Source organism: Apodemus sylvaticus, chromosome 19 (genome assembly GCF_947179515.1).
Source record: "Apodemus sylvaticus chromosome 19, mApoSyl1.1, whole genome shotgun sequence".
NCBI classification, from domain to species: domain Eukaryota; kingdom Metazoa; phylum Chordata; class Mammalia; order Rodentia; family Muridae; genus Apodemus; species Apodemus sylvaticus.
In genome coordinates, this window is record NC_067490.1 from 1,292,559 (window position 1) to 1,301,561 (window position 9,003).

Genomic DNA, 9,003 nt, shown 5'->3' on the forward strand with positions numbered 1-9,003 from the left:
AATCAGTGTGTCATTGGCTACAGTTTTCAGTTTGCAGGCTCGTAATTAACATTTTGTAATTAAGATAATTTTGAGAGTGATACAGCTATGGGTTTTAGAGGCCCATTGCCTCTTTTCCACAAGTTTATAGGCTACAATGGTAGGAGCAAAATTTAACCCTCCAAGATTAAAAAGGATATCTCTGTAGAAATGTATTTGATATCAAGTAGGTTCCTTTGACCATGAAATTACAGGCTTCTTTTGTTTAATCCTCAAAATGTCCTTGCAGGACAGATAGTTTGGGTCTGGTCTTAGATAAAAGGCTCAGATTAGAAGATATTTACATTTGAGGAATCTCATACAATGTCCTTGCCAAGGACTCAAGGTGGATCCTAGGGCAGATAAAAAAATTTACATTTGAGTTAATGCAAAGCTTAGAGCTGCCTCAGGGGAAGCTAGTGAGGAAGTTTTGAGAAATTGTTTCTGCCTTACAGGCCCCACCTAGGGAGTGTTTGGCTTTAAAAAAAAAAAAAAAAAAAAAAAAGGTTTTTGACTTATCCAGGTGTGGGTTAAAATGCAGTTCAAATCTATGAAAGGTCAAGGAGGCTATAAAAGCATTAACATTTGGCCTGTCTACTCCCTACAAAATTATTGTAAATTTAAAGGGTTGCTTTTTTGCTTTACATTCTGATAATTATAAAAGCATTTGCTTCTAATTTTAAAGAGACAACAAAACAATTTCATTAGAAAGTTTTGCCTCAAGGAATGGCTAACAGCCTTATGTCTTGTGAGAAAAAGTGTTTGTCTCTCTTTCAATACAGAAGTTAAGATCTTAAAAATTTCAGTGTATAATGTTCATAGAATGTTTGTTACAGGCCCTTGCTCCTATAGACTTTTAGAATTTTTAGGTAAATGGCTTTCAAAAGTTGTTAGGATATATTAATTGGCTTTATCTTATTTACCTCATTTTAAGCTTGCCACAGAAGGTCTTAAACCTCTGTTTTCAAGGTAGGAAACATTTGTTCCTTGCTTCAAGCAACAATCAAATTTATTATTAATGGTTGGTCTATTACATGGCAAGCATTTTTAGGCAAAATTAATAATTGTTATCCAAAAGATAATTTGTACTATCAGATCACATGTTTATTCCTTTAAGTTTCTCCCTGCTTCAACACAGATACCTGAATTGGGTGCTATAGCAGCTATTTTTAAGATGTTAAAGGTCAAGCTTTTAATAATAGTAGATATACATAGCTCATGGTTTATAATTGCTTAAGATTGGTCCATTTTTAATACTGCTAATTCTTAATTTCTACAGTTTATACAAATGTGATTCAAATTTCTAAGAACAAAGGATATGTTCTCTAAATGACTGTCCTTTAGGTTTTTGAAATAATTTTATATTTTGTACACATCAAATTATAAAGATTTGTTCTTGATGTCCTCAATTTCTACCTCTACCACGTAATGGTGTTAATCCTAGAGGACTTAGTTATTACAGATAAATGATATTCATATTTCTAATTTAGAAGATTAAAAAATATGTACATGTGACTAATGATTCATTTTTAGGCTGTCTAGTTGCAACTGCTCTAACAGAAAAAGCAACTATATTTTATATAATTACATAGTTATTGCCTATGTTATGGTTTATACTTTGTGTTCCAACTTAAATTAATAAAACAATATCTTCTTGGAAGAAAGAAGAGAGGGGAAATTGTGTCCCTGTACATATAATTTAAATTATGCTTACATGTTTTTAAGAAAATTTTAAAATTTTAAAATTGGATGCCAAGAAACTCCTTGCTAAATGTATATGACATCTTGTAATTAGGCATAGTGATGTCTAGGTGAAATGAAGGAATTCACTTACTAACATATGCCATGATCCTGATTTAATATTGGGGGAGAAGGCATGTCCTCTGTTTTTTTCCACAGAATGCTGCAGAAGATATGCTGACTGTGCTTGCTGAATGCCCAGACCATGGTAACATAAGAGCTATATTAGATATATGTTCTTGACTTACCTCAATTGTTAAATGTCCCAGGTTAGATAAATTGCCTAGCTTCAAGCTTTTAGACTTTGTGGGACAGAACATGGAGACTGTTAAGCTAGCTTAGGAAAAATTAATCTAAAGAAGAGTTAAAATGACTCTTCTCCTTATTGTGTTCAGCTGACTTAACCATAGACTAGTCTAGAAATAATCCCAATATTGAAGATTCCAATTTTGAAGATGGCTAACAATCTTCAGCCAGCTGTGTTAATTTAACATATAGTCTCCACTTTTCCTGAGAAGTAACAGCTTAATTCTTGATTCACAAGGCTACCTCTCCCACCTCAGAGGCCAAGCTTTGTGTCCTTAAAGTTGTTAATTTACAACTGAATTGGATACTTCTGGGACAAGTTAATCCTATTCCACCTTTAACTCTTGACCTTGTCTGTTAAGCAGACTGGCTGTCTCCACCCAGGCTCACCTGGATGGAGAGATTACATGTCTGTTAAAGACACTTGCAGACCCCCCTGGCTTCAAAACTTACACAAGTGGATCTCCAAAGAGGGAGCCACATAGAACTCAGATCTATGTGTGTTTGTTTTTGAACAAACATGGGTACCAGCGAGACGTGCGAGGCAAAGCACTGCATGGGGAGGTGAATTTCTGCTTCTGAGTCCCCAGGAAGTACACCTAATTGCATAGGGGTTAACGTCGAGAGGCTGTCCTTAAAATAATAAGGGAGCCTATTACCCCTCCTCTGAAAAAGACGTTATACAATATTTAAGAGGAATTACGGTCAATGCTTCCCCTCCTGGTTAAGGCCCGCCTTCTTATGAAGGATATTTATCCACTTGTTTTCTACCTCCTCGTGTTCAAATTAATAAAAAAAGGGAGGACATGTACAGAGCCATATTGGGGCAGTCTTGCACTTGGTCAGAGTTTGACTTTGGTCAAGGTTAACTTCTCCCAGAATGCCAGGATCCTGCTCCACCTAGGGTGGAGTGCACGTAGTAAAGGTTAAGTTCATTGTTCTTCCAGGCATAGGGATTCCTGAATTAAACAGGTGACCCACCCAGCTGCCGGAGCAGTCAAGACGAAGACCTCCAAGAGAAGCTAGACAACTTCCACCGGAACTCAGCCTGGAGTCTGGGGGGAGGGTTTGCCCAAACTGTTAAAAGGTCCGGCGCCATTAAAGTTTACGGCTTTGATCAGTGAACATTGACTTAGCCGTACGGTCTTTTCGCCGCTCTTCCCTATGACCCCAAAATTCTCTCAACAGGTAACCCAGTTTACATGTAGCTGCTGGCGGCTACACGGACTTTCACGCGGTTTCTGGCTACAGGAGTGGACCAATGTGTCTCCTTTAAGAGCATGCATTTGGGACTTCCACGCGGTGCTGCAGGCACTGGTTTTAAAGTCCACACAGATCCGCAGGACTCAAACGCGCCTGATGGCACCCCGCGTGTTCCTCCTGCTGCTGGTAGGCACCCTGGGCCCCCCTCCCACAAGCCCCCACCCCACCCCAGTTGAGTGCGGGGTCGGGAGGGAACCCTCTGCGGGGAGGAGCGGCGGGGTCCGGGGGCGCCACCCGGGGAGCCCCGCCCCTACATCGCTCACTGGACCCTCTACCCCTCCTCCACCCGGGTCCTGAACCCCACGCCCTGCTCCCCTCCTGGCTAGAGCACCGCCCCGGAGTCCCGGGAAGACGTCGGGGTCTCACCGCCCACATCCCCAGGCTCACACTCGCTGTGGTATTCCCTCACCGCCGCGTCCCGACCAGCCTCAGGGAGCTCCAGTTCCTGGAAGTCAGCTAGGTGAACCATGCTGAGTTGCTGTGCAGCGACAGCCAGCGGTGCAGAGACTCAGAGGATGGAGCAGCACGTCCTGGCTGGAGCAGGAGGAGCTGGAGTACTGAGAGCTGGAGAATGAGGAGCAGACTTTCCCAGTGAACCAGAGGACCCTGCTTGGCTTCTACAACCAGCCCTTTATAGTCAGCAGCACACAGTTTGGACTTCAACGCGGTTTCCGGCTCAGCCTGGACCACAGCATCTCAGTCCTTTCTTAGTTTATCCTTCTGCCCTGGGCACCCAGCTGTTTCATCATCTTTCCTTCCAATTACATGAGTTCACATTTTTAAAGGGTCTTTCCACGGACAATCCCTTCTCTGGTATTTCCACGAACACATCAGACTCTGCGGACTCCTCTCCTGCCGCTGCCTCAGAGCCTCCGTGGGTCTCTCAGGCTCCTCAGAGCGACTCCACAGGCTACAGGCAGGGAATATTTGGGTGGGCCGACTTGAAACGCTGGATCTGAGCCCAGATGACAGCCGAATTTCTCTTTTAATTTGTCAAAGAGATGGTGGCTCCCTTTACAGAGCTTCCACGTGCTTGTTCCTTATGCAGGAGTCTGATGTAAACAAATTGCCAGTTACAGTTACCGTAACTCACTCCAGCATCTGCTACGTGGTACAGCCGGTTGTACAATTGCATCTAACCTTATGCTAACTTTATATGTAACCTCATATTGATTTGTATTAATCTTGATGTAAATTTTTCTTATTAACTTTGTTAATGTTTCCCACACAGTTGTACACTTATCACCACCTGACTTATGTTCTGTATTTTTACCGTTTGTTAGGTTATGTTGTGGTCCCATGGATGGACCCTCTTCTGAGGTTCATGAACTACTTCCCCTTCTGCATAGTGGGTTTTGTCACCTTGAAACAGTTACAGCGCTCCTAAGACACTGACTAAAAATCTCTGAAAAAGAATTCATACACATCAAATAATAATAACAATACAGAGGGCCATCAAGAAAGGCATTTGCTACCACACCTGAGGACCTGAGTTTGATTCCAGGGATCCACAGGAAGGAAGATGGCCGGCCTCTTGAAATTAGGTCTGAGGCTGTCACAAGGAAAGACAGAAGGTTGAAGGGAAAGGTAACCCAACCTGACCTGCTATGTGGTTCAACGGATCCTCTCTCCTATGTATGTATTAAGTGCCTGCATTCATCCACTCTCCTCCCCTCCACTCTCCTCCCCTCCACTCTCCTCCTCTCCACTCTCCTCCCCTCCACTCTCCTCCCCTCCATTCTCCTCCTCTCCACTCTCCTCCCCTCCACTCTCCTCCCCTCCACTCTCCTCCCCTCCACTCTCCTCCTCTCCACTCTCCACCCCTCCATTCTCCTCCTCTCCACTCTCCTCCCCTCCACTCTCCTCCCCTCCACTCTCCTCCCCTCCACTCTCCTCCCCTCCCCTCTCCACCCCTCCATTCTCCTCCTCTACACTCTCCTCTCCACTCTCCTGCTCTCCACTCTCCTCCCCTCCACTCTCCTCCTCTCCACTCTCCTGCTCTCCACTCTCCTCCCCTCCACTCTCCTCCCCTCCACTCTCCTCCCCTCCACTCTCCTCCCCTCCACTCTCCTCCCCTCCCCTCTCCTCCCCTCCCCTCTCCACCCCTCCATTCTCCTCCTCTACACTCTCCTCTCCACTCTCCTGCTCTCCACTCTCCTCCCCTCCACTCTCCTCCTCTCCACTCTCCTGCTCTCCACTCTCCTCCCCTCCACTCTCCTCCCCTCCACTCTCCTCCCCTCCACTCTCCTCCCCTCCACTCTCCTCCCCTCCACTCTGCTCCCCTCCACTCTCCTCCCCTCCACTCTGTCTCCTATTCTCTGCCCTCCAGTCCTTCCTTTTGCCTCTTGCATTTCCTCTTATTGTCCAACTCTGAAAAAAACAGAACAGGCAGCATCTTCAGATGTTTTGAGATTTATTCAGTGTTTTATATAGTATTTGGACATATAGAAGAGGACAATGACTATGTCCCTGATAAAAATGAATGTTTCCTAGCCAGGCATGGTAGCACACATTTTTTTTTTAATCTCCATTAGAAGAAGGTTTGTTCTTCTTCTTTTCTTTTTATTGGATATTTTCTTTATTTACATTTCAAATGTTATACCCTTTCCTGGTTCCCCTTCTGAAAACACCATATCCCATCCCCCCTCCCTCTGCTTACCAATCCACCTACTCCCATTTCCCTGCCCTGGTATCCCCTATACTGGGGCATCAAGCCTTCTCAGGATCAAGGGCCTCTCCTTGAAGAAGGTTTCTGATGAGGCAAGCTGACACTGGGAAAGAAAATGGCCTATTCCCTCTGCAGAGAGAATGCTGTCTGAAATGGACAAATTGCCAATTCTCGTGACATTTTTTTAAATATTTTTATTTTCTATATTCTTTGTTTACATTCCAAATGATTTCCCCTTTCCCAGATCCCCCCTCCCCATATGTCCCATGGAGAGAAGAAGGTAGCACACATTTTTAATCCCAGAACTCAGGATGCACAGACAGGAGGCTTTCTGAGTTTGAGGCCAACCTCATCTACACAGGGAATTCCAGGACATCCCTGTTTTGGCCCCACGCACCCCCACCCCTGAAAAATAAACTTTCCTGCACCTGATTCTCAAGAACATGAAGGCCATCTGATCTATCCATGGTCCAGGAAGGAAACTGGGCCTGTGATCCCTGAGAATGCTTGCCCCTCCCCTGTTTGATCATCCCTGACAGAGTTTTGCAATGGCCCCAGCAGCTCTGATGCTTCTGTCCACTGCTGCTGGGGACCCTGGGGATGACTTAGTCTCTCTGTCCATCAGGAGGGCTGCTGTGCCCTTGGCTTGGATCCTCCTCTTGGAGCCCCAGTGGTTCCTGCTCATTGGGTAATCTCCGGTTTCCAATCCTTCCCTGTCAATGAGGAAGAAATACCAGTAATTGCAAACCATCAACAACTTTCCCACCCCATGTACCCTTCACCACCACTACACACTGTCCGCAGCATGTTCCTGTTCCTTTCTTTTTTCTCCCATGGATGGGAAAGACAGGCTAAGAGAGCTACCTACCCTACACAGCCAGAGAGCTGCAGCTCCCAGCACTCCTGTGGTGACCAGGATGGGGGCAGATTCCCAAAGCCTAGGACTGGAAGAGACCCAAAGAAGTCTCAGCCTGAAGGGAGAGATGTCCTAAGGGCAGAAAGAAAAATCAGGGTTAGGGGAGTAACCCTCCCCTCACCAAGAAGGAAGATTTTTTTCACTCTTGAAAGTTTTATTTCACTAACTTCAGGTCAAATTTCCACAAAATTGTTTTCAGGTCAATTTTTAGCCATGTTTTGCTTCCCAAAATGGAAGTACCAGAAGATTTGTGGGTCATGGAAAAGAGACGACTTTAAGAAGCACTGCATTTACTCATCTTCCACAAGGAAACAGAGTTGGGTACCTGACTGTTCAACAAAGGAAGCTTTAAGAGCACCTGTGAGGACAGACAGGCAAACCAGGCTGTAGACACTCTTCAGCTTGGCAGAAATCAGACCAAGGAAACCCTATTCCACAGGGATGTAAAAGGTACTGCCATTCATCTCTTCTGTTTCTGTTGCCGCAACATTTTTCCTCTTTTAATTATCATATGATGTAGTTTCTCAAGTCCTCCCTTTAGCCACCTATGATTGCACAGATGATGCCAAGGGGTCGATGTGCTCAGGTCACCCATTGCTAACAACTTCTCAATCTCAGAGAGAGAGAGAGAGAGAGAGAGAGAGAGAGAGAGAGCTCCTCAGTTCTTATTTGCTAGCGTCTATAAGCACAGGGACTCCCTGATTTCCTGATGTCCTGGAGGTATTTTATGAAGTTCAGTTCTGACTTCTTCCTCTCTCTCCACATCCACAGAGTCCACCACAAACACAATGCCACCTGGGCATTCATCAGGTATACAATTTCCACGGTGGTCTTAATTTCTCTTGCTCACCAACATCCCAGAAGTGAAAAGAGACTGTTTGGGAATTGCCCAAGGTTACCTTACTTTTCTCAGTGTTAAATCCTTTGGTAGGTAAAGTATTTACAAATTCCTGTATAAAACTGTTGTTTTTCCAGCACAGTTCAAACCCAGAATAACAATGCAAAAGGACTGAAAAGAGGGCAGGCTGGACAGGATGGAAGTCTGGTGTGACAGTTTATTCCCCATTTTCAGCTGCAAATGGTGTCCCAAACTGAATGTGTTCTTCTTTCTGCTAACAATTTCTCTTCCTAGGTGATGGAGCTACTGGATTGCTGGCTCTGCCTCTGTACCTGTCAGCCACCAGGGAGTCTGTCCTGGGACAGAGGCAACCAACTGAGTCCGAAGTCTGTCCCAAGGCAGAGGTGACCCAGGGAATCCTGAGTCGGTCCCAGGACAGAGGCAACCAAGGGAGCTCTGAGTCTGTCAGGGAAAGAGGTGACCAACTGACTGACCAACTGGCTGACCGACCGAGGAAAAGAGAAGACCAGGGAAAGGGGCTACCGGGGAAAGAGGTGACTGAGGGAGTCCTGAGTCTGTCGGGGAAAGAAAGAGGCACAGAGGTCACAGAGGCGGCCTAGGGAGCCCTGAGTCTGTCCCAGGACTCACCCACATTGGGTTTGACATGTTTCCTCCCAACCATCTCTTTTTGGCTTTCTCGCCTGACACAGACTTCAGATCTGCTTACCAAGAAGAGACTCTGGTTCATGGTGAACACTGGATTCTTCCAACCTGCTAAAGAACAGCTCTAGACAAACAGGTCACAGGCATCCCTGCAGATCACTCGCCCTTTGCTGCATGACGTGCAAAGTGTAGTCTATAACTGAGTGTTTAGTGACTAATGTGATTTCCAACAGGCCTGATATGAGTCAGCCTATCAGAATATGTGAGTTGGTGTAGACCAATCACAATGTCATCTATAGGATGCAGAAAAATTAATAACCAAATATTCAAGACCTATTGGTTGGTCACCATGTCTCTTACAAAGCTTTTTAACCTCTTCTGCGCTTCCACTGACTTATTGGTTTGTGGTTCTAAGATAGAAACTGCTGGAAGATCAGGGGCTACTTCGAACCTCTATTACTCACTGAGCTGTGCTAAGGCTGGGATTCCTGGTGCTGGGTTGGGCAGGCATGCCACCATTCTCCAGGGCATGCCAATCTGGAAGGGCAAGAAGACCCTGACCTCCAGTCATGGGATCCCCCCTCACCCTCC

General features: G+C 45.4%; 1 pseudogene; it reads right to left on the minus strand.

Moving 5' to 3' along the window:
- Positions 1 to 7,371: 7,371 nt before the first annotated feature.
- On the minus strand, positions 7,372 to 7,977 carry LOC127669788 (ADP-ribosylation factor-like protein 4A; annotated as a pseudogene).
- Between the last annotated feature and the right edge of the window lie 1,026 nt (positions 7,978 to 9,003).